The sequence below is a fragment of the Acinonyx jubatus genome, chromosome E4 (genome assembly GCF_027475565.1).
Source record: "Acinonyx jubatus isolate Ajub_Pintada_27869175 chromosome E4, VMU_Ajub_asm_v1.0, whole genome shotgun sequence".
Lineage (NCBI taxonomy): Eukaryota > Metazoa > Chordata > Mammalia > Carnivora > Felidae > Acinonyx > Acinonyx jubatus.
This window is the reverse complement of record NC_069395.1, coordinates 4,551,790-4,565,015: the sequence shown is the minus strand read 5'-3', so window position 1 is coordinate 4,565,015 and position 13,226 is coordinate 4,551,790.

Sequence of the window (13,226 nt, the reverse complement as noted above, 5' to 3'; positions counted from 1 at the left end):
TGCTTCAGGGAGCTCTACCCCCCTCCCCGCCCCGGGAATAACCCCTTCTTCAAGGCCAACATGGGCGGGTTTGGAGAAAGGCTTGGCCACAGGGTGCGCCTTGCTTCTGCCCGTGACCGCCACCCGCCCACAAGCTCTGTGGGAAACCCCCGTCTCCCCTCAACGAAGCTTCACCTCCCTCCTTCTGGAAATGGCCTGCGCGGACACCTCCAAACTCGCCTTGTTTTCAGTTTGCCTTTTCGTGGCCACGGGAGGCTGCGGTTTTGTGCCTAATATGGCCTCCTTTGTCTCTCCTGCCCATCCCTTCACTTCGGGGTCCCAGCCCTGGGGTTGAGGGCAAGAGCCCCTCTGAATGGCACCTCATTCTCCAAGGTTGTCCACACGGGTGTCTCCCAGTGCCCTGCGCCCAGGGACTGTCCCCCTCCCGTCCTCACCACGGCTCCCTCCTTCTTCCAGGTCTTTGTTCAAAGGTCCCCTTCCACGTAAGGCCTTCCCCAGCCAGCGTCCTTAAAATTGCACATCCCACCCTCCGCCTGCACCCTGTCCTCCTTCCCTGCTTTCTCCTATCACCACCCGACACACAGTGTATTTGACTTATTTATTTTCTCTCTCCACCCACAGAATGTACACCGCGAAAAGGCAGGTTTGTGTTGGTTTTGTGGATGCGACGAGGTGCCTGGCATGTTGTAGCTGCTGGATAAATATTTGTCGAGCCAATGAATGAGTATCACCCTACGCTCACGTTCCTGAATCGCCTGCCCCAGTGACATGGTGCCCAGCCAGACCACGGTCGCAAGTCAGCCAGCCTGTCATTGGGTCTGAGATGGACCCGGCTCCTCTGTCTTGTCAGCTTCCAATGCTCCCTCATGGTTCATTTCTAACAGGTGCAAACCTGTGAATCCAGTGTTGGGGGTGGGGGAGGCCAGGGGTGGGTTGGGAAGGGGATGTGTTCTGGGCAAATGGAGGTCACACTGAGGATTTGGGGGGAGAAATGGGAGGGAGGGGCGGGAGGAGGGAGGAGCCAACTTCAGTTCATTTTCTCCTTGCCTTGAAAAATCACCTCGGAGGTGGAGAGAAAGCAGGTTAGGCCTATTTTGACCAATGGAAAGGCCTGGAGAAGAAAGATGGGGGGTGGGGTGGGGGGGGAGGAGCAGGAAGATGGCTCCCCCTGCTTGGCCTAGCTTGGCTCACCCTTGGGGTAAAAGCATGGCGAGGTCTGTGTGGCCTCCTCTTGCGCCTGTGAGCGTGTGTTTAGGTGTGTGAGAATTCACGGGGCAGGGGCTCCGGGGAGCAGGTGGGAGCAGAGGAATCTGACCGCGTGTGGAGGCCGCCTGTGAGGCTGTGTCTGCCAAGGACTGGGGGTTCCGGGTGCAGAGAGGTGTGTGTCCGTGTGCGTAGGCAGAATGTAAGCATCCGTGAGTTTGCACATGGCTCCGTGGAGAACAGTATGCCCCATTCCAGCCGAGGCGGGCAGGGTGGTGGGGGGAGGCCTTTGAGAGCTTGGCAAAAGGCCCAAAGAGCCGCAGAACAGGGGAGAAGCCTGGACAACGGGGCCCCAGGGAGGGAACTGTAAAGGGTCTGGGATTAAATGTGTTGAAGAGAAGCCTGAAGAGTAAGTGAGTAACTGTCTCCTTGCAGAGAAATGAGTTTTCGTCCCAGTGGCTACAGAGGGGGATATTAAAAGAAAACGCACTGAGGTTGCATCTAGAGAAATTTAGGTTAGACGAGGAAAAACGATCCTCTTGACTCCCAAGGTTATTAGCCTCTGGGATCTCCTCAGGGTCAAGAGGAATGTTTTCGATAATAGGACACATCCCATCCTAAGGTGGAAAGTGGGCAATTCTGCCTGGGAACGCATACACATGCATGCAGTTTTTAAGTTCATGTATTCGTTCGGGGTTCTCTGTGTCAGGCCTTACGGGGGATGTGACGATTATTAATACATGATTTCTTTGCCTGCAGAGCACATAGTCCTGGAGGGGAGATAAAATGGATATGAGCCCAGCCGGTGATCATTCAGGAAGCCAGCGGTAAGTGCCTTCGGAGAAATGCCAACCTCCCGCAGCCCCGGGTCATTTCTGGAGTGGAGGCTAGTGGTGATGTGGGGGAGCTGAGGCTGTGTATCTCAGGGATCTGCTCCCCTGAGCAGATTCTGGGGGTCGGGTAGGTGCTGTCATACTCGCTTGTGTGATCAGAGGTCAACTTTTAGTGGGGGGTGAGGGGCTGTTCCCTTCCAGCCTGGAGTGGGGGTGGGCAAAGAGGCCCGAGTCGGGTACGAACCAGAGACTGGGTCGGGACAGAGCAAGGTCGCGGGGTAGGGATGGGGGGACAATCACACAACTCCTCGGATGCTGGGGCTGTCTCACCATTTCACCCTGCCACTGGCAGGACCTGAGTTCTGAATTGTGTTTCCATGAGAGAAAAAAGAGTGGGGCTCGGTGTGGGCTGGGCCATCGTGGGGGGGATGCTGACATTCATTGCCACCTTCTGCAGGTCCCGGAGCTACGAGCTTTATCTGTATTTTGTATTTGTTCTTTAATTATTTCGGCAAACATTTCTTGAGCACCCACTGAGGGCAAGGTATGCACCGGGTGCTGGGGGTGCTGGGGGCGCTGGGGGACGTAGCCTTGGCAAGACAGGTGGAATCTCTGGCCTCCTCGGAGGAGCTAGAAAAGCAAAAGCAAAGAGCCAGGTATAATGAGATTCGGGGCGTGGTGAGGGGAGCATAGGTGCCATGTGATCCCACAGGAGGGGACCACTCAGCCTTGTGGGGAGGACATCAGTGAGGATCTCTGGAAGATGCTGATGTCTGCGCCGGGGGATCTAAGGACGGGAAGAAACCTGAAGGGGTGGCCCACAGTAGTGAGGAGAATGTTCCGGGCGGAGATCCGGCGTGGGCACTGCCTGGAGGTGAGAACGGGCGGAACCCAACTGTGGAACATGGGCTTGGAGGCTGAGTGCAGTTGAGAAAGGAAGTCGGGACCAGCCCTTCAGAGGAGCTTCAAAGTCAACTGAAAGATTTTAGACCCTTCCTCAAGCGCTTGAGGCACCCCTGAAGAATTTTAAGCAGGGGGCGGAAGGGAAGAGAGTTGTGTCTTCTTTAGAAAGCTTCCTCGGGCTGTAGGGTAGAGATAGGCCTGGGCTTAGGAAGACTCCGGAGGCAGGTCGACCTTAGAAGGCTACTGCACTGGTCTAGGCTGGACTGAGAGTGGCTTTGTTGGGGGCGGGGGGCGGTCACTGCCTTCTGGTTGACTGTGGCGAGTGAGGAAGAGGGCTTCAGCAACCAGGTAAGGGCGGTGTCGTCTCTGGGATGGGAAATCCAGGAGCAGCGTATCTGCTTTGGACACCACCACACAGATTCTCCTTCTGTCCCATTTTGCAGGTGAGGAGACTGAGGCCAAGAGTAACGGAAGCTTCAGAACCCAGCTGGCGGCCGAACCGGGATTGGGGTTGATGGCAAAAGCCGTCCACACTCACTGCCTGCCCCTGGCAGGGGTCCCCTCTGAGCTCGCTGACCCCGGGAAGGGTTCAACTGGCAGCCAGCAGGAGCTGCGGTTTTTCTGTGGGTGGAGGCCGGGGCCACAGTGAGGAAGGGAGACGTCAGGGCCTGAGGAGCCGTGCAGGAAGTTCAGCTCACAGCAAACGCCCCTCCAAGGCCAGCGAAGATCTGGCAGCTTCAGAAAAGGACTAATGGAGGGACCCCGAGGCCCAGCCCCTGGATCCCGTGACTCGGGGTTCCCGTCCCCAATGCTCTCTGACTTTCTGGAGCTTCCTGACGGCCCAGCGTTCACCTCCAGCAACAAAAGCTACCACGACCCCCACGATGTACGGAGAGGTGCACTTTCAAGGGACCCCCATAGCTACTAGATCCGGACAGACTTGTCCCCTCTTGGTGGGGCTTTAGGATTTTTTTCAAATATTTTTTTAAGTTTATTGATTTGTTATTGAGAGAGAGAGAGAGAGAGCGCAAGAGCACAAGCTGGGAAGGGGCAGAGAGAGACGGAGACACAGACTCCGAAGCAGGCTCCAGGCTCCGAGCTGTCAGCACAGAGCCCGACGTGGGGCTTGAACTCACGAACTCATGTGGGCTCGAACCCACAAACTGTGAGATCATGACCCGAGCCGAAGTCAGACACTTAACCAATGGAACCACCCAGCCGCCGCCGGGGCTTTAGTATTTTTATACCCTTTGGAAAAAAGAGAAAAACAAACCCAGACACCGGGAGCGACATGCTCAAGGTCCCTGGGTGCTTGCACACTTTCTGCATCTTCGAATGCCTCATGGTTCTTGGCCCCGTACGACCCGGCCCAGATGGTGGCTCAGGGGAAGTTCATGGTTTTGAATTGCTTCTGCATGTCCTAGAACCCAGATCTCTGGACTCCTGGTCGCTCAGTGGACACTGAAAATACCCAAAGTGCGTACCATCCCTGGGGCTGGGGCTGACTCAAGCAGACACAGAGGGCTGGGCGACGCTGCTCCCCGTCCTGTGCCTTCCGCAGGCCTGCCACAAGGAATCCCAGCTTGCTCAGACCTCTTCTGCTCTCTCAGTGACATCTGTCCTCAGACGGCCAAGATTGGAGTCACCCAGGGTGCCGGCTCGAAATGCAGAGCCCAGTTTGTCCTTTTAGAACTGCTAGACTGGGAATATTTGGTGGAGTTGATGCGGGTGCTGTCTTGAATTTGCATCGTCTTTTTCTTTTTTAAGGTTATTTATTTATTTTGAGAGAGAGAGAGGGAGGGGCAGAGAGAGAGGGGGAGAGAGAGAGAGAACTCAAGCAAGCTCCATGCTCTGTACAGGGCCGGACGCGGGGCTCGGGCCCAAGGACCGTGAGGTCACGACCCGAACTGAGGTCAAGAGTCGGAGGCTGAACTGACTGAGCCACCCAGGCGCCTCTTGAATTTGCTTTTTACACTGGCTCCCCCCATCATTCTTAGGCAGCCCTGTCGTAGGGGATGCAGAGAGAAGTTTCTCCAACCAGAAGACGGAGGTCTGGGAGGGCCCTGGCTCGAGGCCTTGGATGGGAGTTGGCCCTACCCCCCACCCTGCACTGTTTGGCGACTGTGGCTGAGTTGCCAGGGGAAACAGGCTGTGTAACTTCCTGACTTTGGCGGCTTTCCCTCCTTGGCCTTATCTCAACATCCGCCACCCAGTCCAGGGTCTGTGCTGGTCACGTAGGAGAGGAAGCCGGTGCCAGGCGTGTGGAGGCGTACTCAGGGCACCGGGGAAACGCTGGCCCCAGGTCCTGGGGCAGGGAGGAGCGTGGGGATGTGGTTCTGAAGAGGGGTGGAGGCTGCAGATTGCTTAACGTCCTTCTCCTTGGCCCGGGGGCTGTCCGCCCAGGGGGACCCTGGCCAGGTAGAGGCTGCGATGTGTGGCCAGAAGTCTCTGTCAGTCCCCTGGAGGTTCAGCGCCCCACTCCCCACCATCCCCCCCAGCCCCGAAGGTGGTATTGCCTCCTGGCCGGTGTCCTCTCCCCTCCTTCCCTCCTTCTTCCCTCTGGACCCAGGGCCTCCAGTCCCCCCACCCCCACCCCGGGCCCCCCCACACTATCCTAACCTTCCCTCTCCCCTCTGCTCTTTTCCTGGTGCTCAGCATCTTTCCCCGGGGTCCTCAAACCCTCTCCCCACTCCCGGCCCCACGCCTGGGCTCTGTGGCTGCAGCAGGGAGGCCCCACAGTATTTAAGGATGGGAGAGCGAGTTTTGAAGAAAGAGGGGAGGCAGCAAATACTTTGAGTGAAACAACTCGTGCCTTCAAGCGTTTATTTATGTGTTCGGCTCTACTCTACTTTGGGAAGAATTGACGGCCGGTTCGAGAGTTCAAGGGCTCCAGGAAGAAGGGGGCAGTGAGATAGGCTTTCAGGCACCCTTGCAACTTAGAGGATTTACAGTCGGATGCCTGACCGTATTTATACTACAGAGGATGAAGATATCCGCCCTCCCCCCCTTCCTGCTTAGCCCTCTGCTCTGGGGGAAGGAGAAGAAGGGACGAAAAACCACCAGGCCCCGTGCAAATGGATTTCTGAGCCCTCTTTGGGGCTATTTCACACAAGAGGAAACAAAGGCCCAGGTGGTTAGGCAGGTGGCCCAAGGTCTCTTGGCTGCCAGTGGCCGGGCCAGGGTCCTAACCCTGCTGGTCTGGCTCCAAAATGAGTCCCGCTTTCCTTCTTCGCTGTGCCACCCAGGGAGCACAGATCACAGGAGAGCTTCTTCGGAGCTGCCCCTTGGAGGGACTTTTCTTGGCTGTGAGGCAGCCTGGAAGAAATTGTGCTAAACTGAGAACTGAGTGAACATTGCAGAATTCCCTCCTCAGACAGATGGTCACTGCTCCAATGGGGAGCAGAAGTTGGGTTTGAAGAGGGGTGGAGGCTGCAGAAGCTGGGGCGGCGGGGCAGGTCCAGAGGAAGGAGGTGGGGCCCCCATTTTGAAGAAGTCCCAAGACGTACGTATCAAAGGAGTTCAGAGACAACATTAGCGAACGAAGAACTATGTTCTCCCACAGGAGAACTCTCTTGGCTGTTCTCTGTATGTGGCCCAGTTGTCCCCAAGCCACTCTGAGAAGCCTCACTGATCCCTGGGCTACAGGGATCCTCCGAGATGCATTTCAAGGACAGAGAGACACAGAGAGAGAAAGAGGAAGAGAGACAGAAGCAGGGAACCACTGTCCCTTCTCCTGGCTCCCGGACGGACGGGAGACCAGCTCAAGCGACAGGCCAGACTTTTCATTTTAACTGTGACTTGATGACTCTTTTGATGGCTCTCATCTCCCAGGCTCCTCCCATTGACATGTGCTTATCCAGCAGAGTCAAAATTCTGATCCCTGTGGCCTCAGCCCGGGTGGGAGTACCTCTGGAGGCTGGCAGGGTGGGGTCAGGTGAAGCCCCAGGACGGTTTCAAGGCCCAGAGGGGTGAGAAGGAGCTGCCGGGGACCCAGCGCGGCCCGGGTCTGGGACCACACGCAGGGTTTACTCTGAGGCTCCTTTGGGAGTGGTGACTGGCTAGGAAGGGTCAGGGAGCCTGGGAGTGGGGCCCGGGGGTGGGGACCTGCCCTCTTCCTCAGGCTCTTAGCCCTTTTAAGCCTTGATTGCTCTGGCCCGGGGGTGGCCTGGAGTCAGTCCGGCCGGCCGCAAAGGGGCGGAGTAGAGGACGGGAGCAAAGGGGAGCATGGGGATGGGACCCAAAGGAGGCGGGTGACCCAGACGCATAACAGGGAGTACGGCCAGGACAGGGCGGGGCGCAGGGGAGAAGGTGGGAGAGGAAGGCAGGGAGGAGTGGGCAGAGCTGGCTGAGGCTGGGAGGGGAGAGCAAGGGCACCCCACCCCGACCCCACCGGATATGGCTGCACTTTGCAGCCAAGTTTTGCTGAGAAGGGGAAGGTCGCCTCCCTACTTATCGGGGTGGAACCGGCTTTGTGAGGCCCCAGGCTTGTAGAGTTTTGGAAGCCCCATTGAAGTGAGACAAGGCAAAATTATTAAGACAAAATCAATTACAGGAGTAAACATTTATTTAGAATAACAAATCATGACAAGTTAGAAGTGTTTTCAAATCTGGCAAATACTATAAACATTGTAACATCTGAAAGAGTCACGTAAAATCTGCGTGAATTCCCTGAATTCAGCTCTAAGATAGCTGTCGCCCTTACCTTTTCTGCCTTCTTAAAAAAAATCTTTTTTTAACGTTTATTTATTTTTGAGAGAGAGGGAGAGAGACAGAGGGTGAGCCAGGGAGGGGCAGAGAGAAAGAGGGAGACACAGAATCCGAAGCAGGCTCCAGCTCTGAGCCATCAGCACAGAGCCTGATGCAGGGCTCGAACCCATGAACCGTGAGGTCATGACCTGTGCCGAAGTTGGACGGGTAACCAACTGAGCCACCCAGGTGTCCCTGTTTTTGTTTTGTTTTTTTAATTTTTTTAAACATGTATTTTTGAGAGACAGAGAGAGACAGAGCATGAGTGGGGGAGGAGCAGAGAGAGAGAGAGGGAGACAGAGAATCGGAAGCAGGCTCCAGGCTCTGAACTGTCAGCACAGAGCCCGATGCGGGGCTCCAACCCATGAACTGTGAGATCATGACCTGAACGGAAGTCAGATGCCTAACTGACTCAGCCACCCAGGGGCCCCATCTGGCTATTTATTCTTTGTCTCTCCAAATGACAGTGATTTTATAATATTATTTTACACAGACAGAATACAGTGATAATTCATTCTTTCCTCTGATAGGGGTTGATCGACACTTTTATTATTATTAATAGATTAGGATGTTTCTTTCATGTCACAGTTTGCTGTGGGCAAAATAGCAATTTTTATAATTGTCGAATTTGGGAAAATCTGAGCTAAATTTCTTATAGGAGTTGCAGAATTTCAGGACATTGTTCAGTAATTAGTCGTAAATGTTCTTTGAATTGATGGCACTCATTCACCAACTCGTCATAGGTCCTAGTTTTTGTGTACTAAGAGGGGTTTACGCAAGCTCTATCAGTGGCGATATTTTATGTCAAACCAGTAAGAAATGTAAGATATCCCCAATGTGTTCCTATGATTTTCTTCTTGTTAGTTGGATTATTAAACAATCCAAGTGCCTGTTTATTCAAACTCTGTCTATTTCTCTTATTGAATTGCCTTTTTTGATAGAACTTTTGCTCCAATTTACTTCTCAATTTCAGAATAATTTGCACTGATTTCATGGCTCATTTTTACCGCTTTTGTTTCATAAACCTATGAAGTACTTTTGTTGACATATGATTGACACATAACATTGCATCAGTTCCAGGTGGGCAATATAATGATGCAGTACTTGTATATATTGCGAACCGATCACGGCTGTACAGCTAGTTAACATCCGTTAGCTTCCTCATCATGAGAGATTTTAAGATCGCCTCTCTTAGCATCTTCCAAATAGACAATAGAGTATTATTAACTATAGCCATCATGTTATAATTACACCCCATGACTTATTTGTCTTATAATTCGGAACTAGTGCCTTTTGACCATCTTTGCTCAATTCCCCCAGCCCTGACTCCCCACGTCTAGCCACACAGATCCCCGCACATCTGTTCTCTGTACCTCTGAGTTGGGTTTTGTTTCTTTGTTGTTGTTTTCGATTCTACACAGAAGTGAGTGTTGTTCTGCAACCCTCTCAGGAGCTTCCTGGATGGAATCTCAAACTGGCCCTGTATGTGGAGGGCAGAGAGAGACCAAAGAAAGAAACGAGCACTGCAGGTTGGAAGGTGGCAGGTTGAAGAGTGAGGGAACTTACGTACGAGGATGGGAGCCAGACTAGTAGATCCCGCCCCGCTTCCCCCAAATCGTAATAGTTTATATAGAAGGCTTAACGGGGTTCGGTCACATATACTGGCCAGATGCTCTCAGGGCCGCATCATTATCTCAAGGCTGTGTCCTTGGAGCAGCCTCTGGGAGGGGGAAAGCCAAGCGGAACCATAAACCAAGGACAGAGGAGGGGCTAAGGAGCCTCGGATTGCCCAGGTCCAGCTCATGGGTCAACCGAGGTCGGGTCTTTGATGACCTCCCCCAACAGTGAGATCATATCATTTGTCTTTCCCTGTCTGACTTATTTCACTTAGCATAATACCCTGAAGATGCACCCATATTATCAGAAGTGGCAAGATTTCACTCTTTTTTTTTTTTTATTGTCGACTAGCATTCTGTTGTCTATATATACCACATTTTTTCCTTTTTCTTTTTTTTTGAGAGAATTTTATTGTTTATTTTTATTTTATTTTATTTTATTTTGGTTGTGTTAAGAAATGTTTAATGTTTATTTATTTTTGAGAGAGAGAGGGAGAGAGAGAGAGAGAGAGAGAGACGGGGCAGAGAGAGAGGGAGACACAGAATCTGAAGCAGACTCCAGGCTCCGTGTTGTTAGCACAGAGCCCAATGGGTGAGCCCTGAACTCACAAACCACCAGATCATGAGCTGAGCCAAAGTCGGATGCTTAACTGACCGAGCCACCCAGGTGCCCCCTATGTACCACATTTTTTGTATTCATTTATTCATCAGTGGACGCTTAGGTTGTTTTTATGTCTTGGCTATTGTCAATAATGGTGCAATGAACATAGAAGTACATATATCTTTTTGAGTTAAGTGTTTTTGTTTCCTTTGGGTAAATACCCAGAAGTGATTGCTGGATGATATGGTATTTCTATTTTTAAGTTTTTGAAGAACCTCCATACTCGTTTGCACTGTGGCTGCACCAATTTGCATTCCCACCAGCAGCACTCGAGAGTTTCCTTTTTTCTGCATCCTTGCCAACATTTGTTACTTCTTCTCTTTTTGATAATGACCCGTCTGACAGGTGTGAGGTGATATCTCATTGTGGTTTTGATTTGGATTTCCCTGATGATTACTGACGTTGAGCCCCTTTTAATGTACCTGTTGGCCATGTGTATGTCTTCTTTGGAAAAATGTCTACTCAGAGCTTCTGCCCATTTTTTAATTGGATTTTTTTTTTTTTGCAATTACATTGTAGTTCTTTGTGTCTTTTGGATATTAATCCCTTATCAGCTACGTGATTGGTAAATATTTTCTCTCATTCAGTGGGCTGCCTTTTCATTTTGCTGATCGTTTCCTTTTCTGTACAGGATAAACTCGTTAATTTTTTTTAATGTTTATTTATTTTTGACAGAGACAGACAGAGCATGAGCAGGGGAGGGGCAGAGAAAGAGGGAGACCCAGAATCCGAAGCAGGCTCCAGGCTCTGAGCTGTCAGCACAGAGCCCGACACGGGGCTCGAACTCACAGACTGCGAGATCATGACCTGAGCCGAAGTTGGACGCTCAACCGACTGAGCCACCCAGGAGCCTCAAGCTCATTAATTTTAAAGTAAATTTTCTGTTCTTCAACACATACATTTAAAGTTGATGAAAGAGAATGTACTCTCTTTAAAAAATTAAAAAAAATTTTTTTTAAGTAAGCTCTGTGCCCAGTGTGGGGCTCAAACTCGCGACCCTGAGATCAGGAGTCACATGCTGTTCCCACTGTGCCTGCCAGGCATCCTGAAGAGGATGTACTCTTGACATCTGCCCATATCTGTTAAATCTCACTTGTATTATTTAAATCTTCAAAGAGACTTTCCAAGATGCAGTTCAGAAAGGCACGATAAACTGAGGGTTGATGGGGGGTGGGAGGGAGGGGAAAGGGGGTGAGGGGCATTGAGGAGGGCACCTGTTGGGATGAGCGCAAATTGTATGGAAACCAATTTGACAATAAATTTCATATTAAAAAAAAGGCATGTTCAAGTTGTAACAACTTTTTGAGTAATTTTTTTTTTTTTTTTTTTTTTTTTGCATTTTGTATTTTGTGTTTCTCTCCCAAGAAATGTTTCAGATCCTTAAAAGGTCACTGTTACCTGGCAAGGTGTGGTAGGCCCCTCCCTTCCTCCAAACATCTCTCAATTCCCAAAACGTCTAAATATTTACCTTGCACGGTAAGACGACTTTGCAGATATGGCTCCGTTAAGGATCCCGAGATGGGAAGATTCTTTTGGGTTATCCTGGTGAGCTCAACCTAATCTAATCACAGGAGTCCTTAAAATCAGAGACACTTTCCCAGTAGAAGGAAATGTGACTCATGTAGAGTGCTCAGAGACGAAGGGCTACTGGCTTTAAAGATGGAGGAAGTGGGCCACGGGCCAAGGAATATCGTGGGCTTCAGAAACTGGATTAAGCATTCACTCTAGAGCCTTGGTAAGTAAGGAACACAATTCTGCTGACACCTTAGTTTTAGGCCAGTGAGAGCTCCTCAACGGTAAGATAATATACTTGTGCTGTTTTAAGGCAGGAAATTTGTGGTGGTTTGCTAGAGCAGGAGTAGAAAACTAATACACAAGGCCTGAAACGTTTTTCAATGGGAAGACTGTTTCCTTCTACTCAGAAAAGTTCAAGTGGGCTTATGTGTTTGAGATGATCTCGGAGAAGAATGTAAAAAGGAAAACTCCTATCACTGTTGGAAAAACAGAAGTAGCCGACAAGTTTAGGTCCTCTGGAGGCAGCTTTCTCTCTGGTGAGGCATACGATGTGTTCATAATTATATTTGCTGCATTACTGGGTCTCTTCCTGGCCAGAGAGAACTTCCGTTTTGGCCAGGCAGTGAGAAGAACGGCCTCTCTACTTACAATATCACACGATGGGGGGTATTGGAAGTTTTTCACAGACTGGCTTCTGGCTTTTGAAACAATGTCAACCCTTGTTTTTCTTCTGCTTTGCACGTACTTTTGGTGTTGGGTGCCACAGCACCTATTCCCACCGAGAATACGGCTGGCACTTTCCGGGTCCTGGTGTGAGGTGAGGTGGCGTGGCAGGCCGGCAGAGGGAATGTTCCAGGCACCCATTCCGCCAGCAGGACAGTAGGCAACAACTTCACTATTGCAGCTGATGGAGAACCACACACACAGGTTTCACAGAAATCCAAAAATCTACAAAACACACGGCCAAGGAGACACATGGCTGCGAGCCCTGATGTGAGTCTTGCAAGGGCTCCTGCTGAGGGAAGCCCTGAAACTTAAGCACTGAGAGCTTTGGGGTATATTCAGAGAAAGCCTGGCAGGGGATTCCCTGACACTACACTGTCACCCTGTCCTTTCTGCCTTGACTTGACACCTTTCCTTCAGAGAGGCGGCCTGGGTTGAGAAGAGAACACAGACTTGTGAGTTTGGACAGTGATCTCTCTTGGCCTCAGTCTCCTCTTTGGCGATGCGGATAATTACCCCCCAGGGATGAGGGTTCGGTGGGCTTACGGGAAGCATCAGCCAGCAGTCAGCAGGCTGCTGACTTTGTCGTGGCTCCTCCTGGGGCTGCTGGGAAGAGGCTGGGAGAGGAGAGGTGCCTGGAAAAGTCCTTCCCCCACTTGACTGTGGGCAGGGTCGTGCTCCCCCTTTCAGGCTTGCGGGGTATGTTAGCTTGGATCACCCCCACCCTGATCCCACCTCCAAGGCTGTGGCCACCGCCCCCCCCCCCTTGTTCTTCTGAGGATCCCAAAGGAGACAAGGCTGGGAACTCCAGAGAAAGAATGTGGAGCCTGCTGGAGTAGGTCCTTTTAAGAACAACTAGAGGTGACCCCAGCTCCCTTCCTGCCTTCCCCCGGGGGCTGTGAACAGCACTCGTGCCCCTGCAGACCACCCTTCAGCCCAGAGAGTGTCTCGAATGCACCCTGTGGCTTTGCAGCACAGAAGTCAAGTGGCGGTGAGCTTCGGACCGGACCAGCAGGCTGCCAGGGA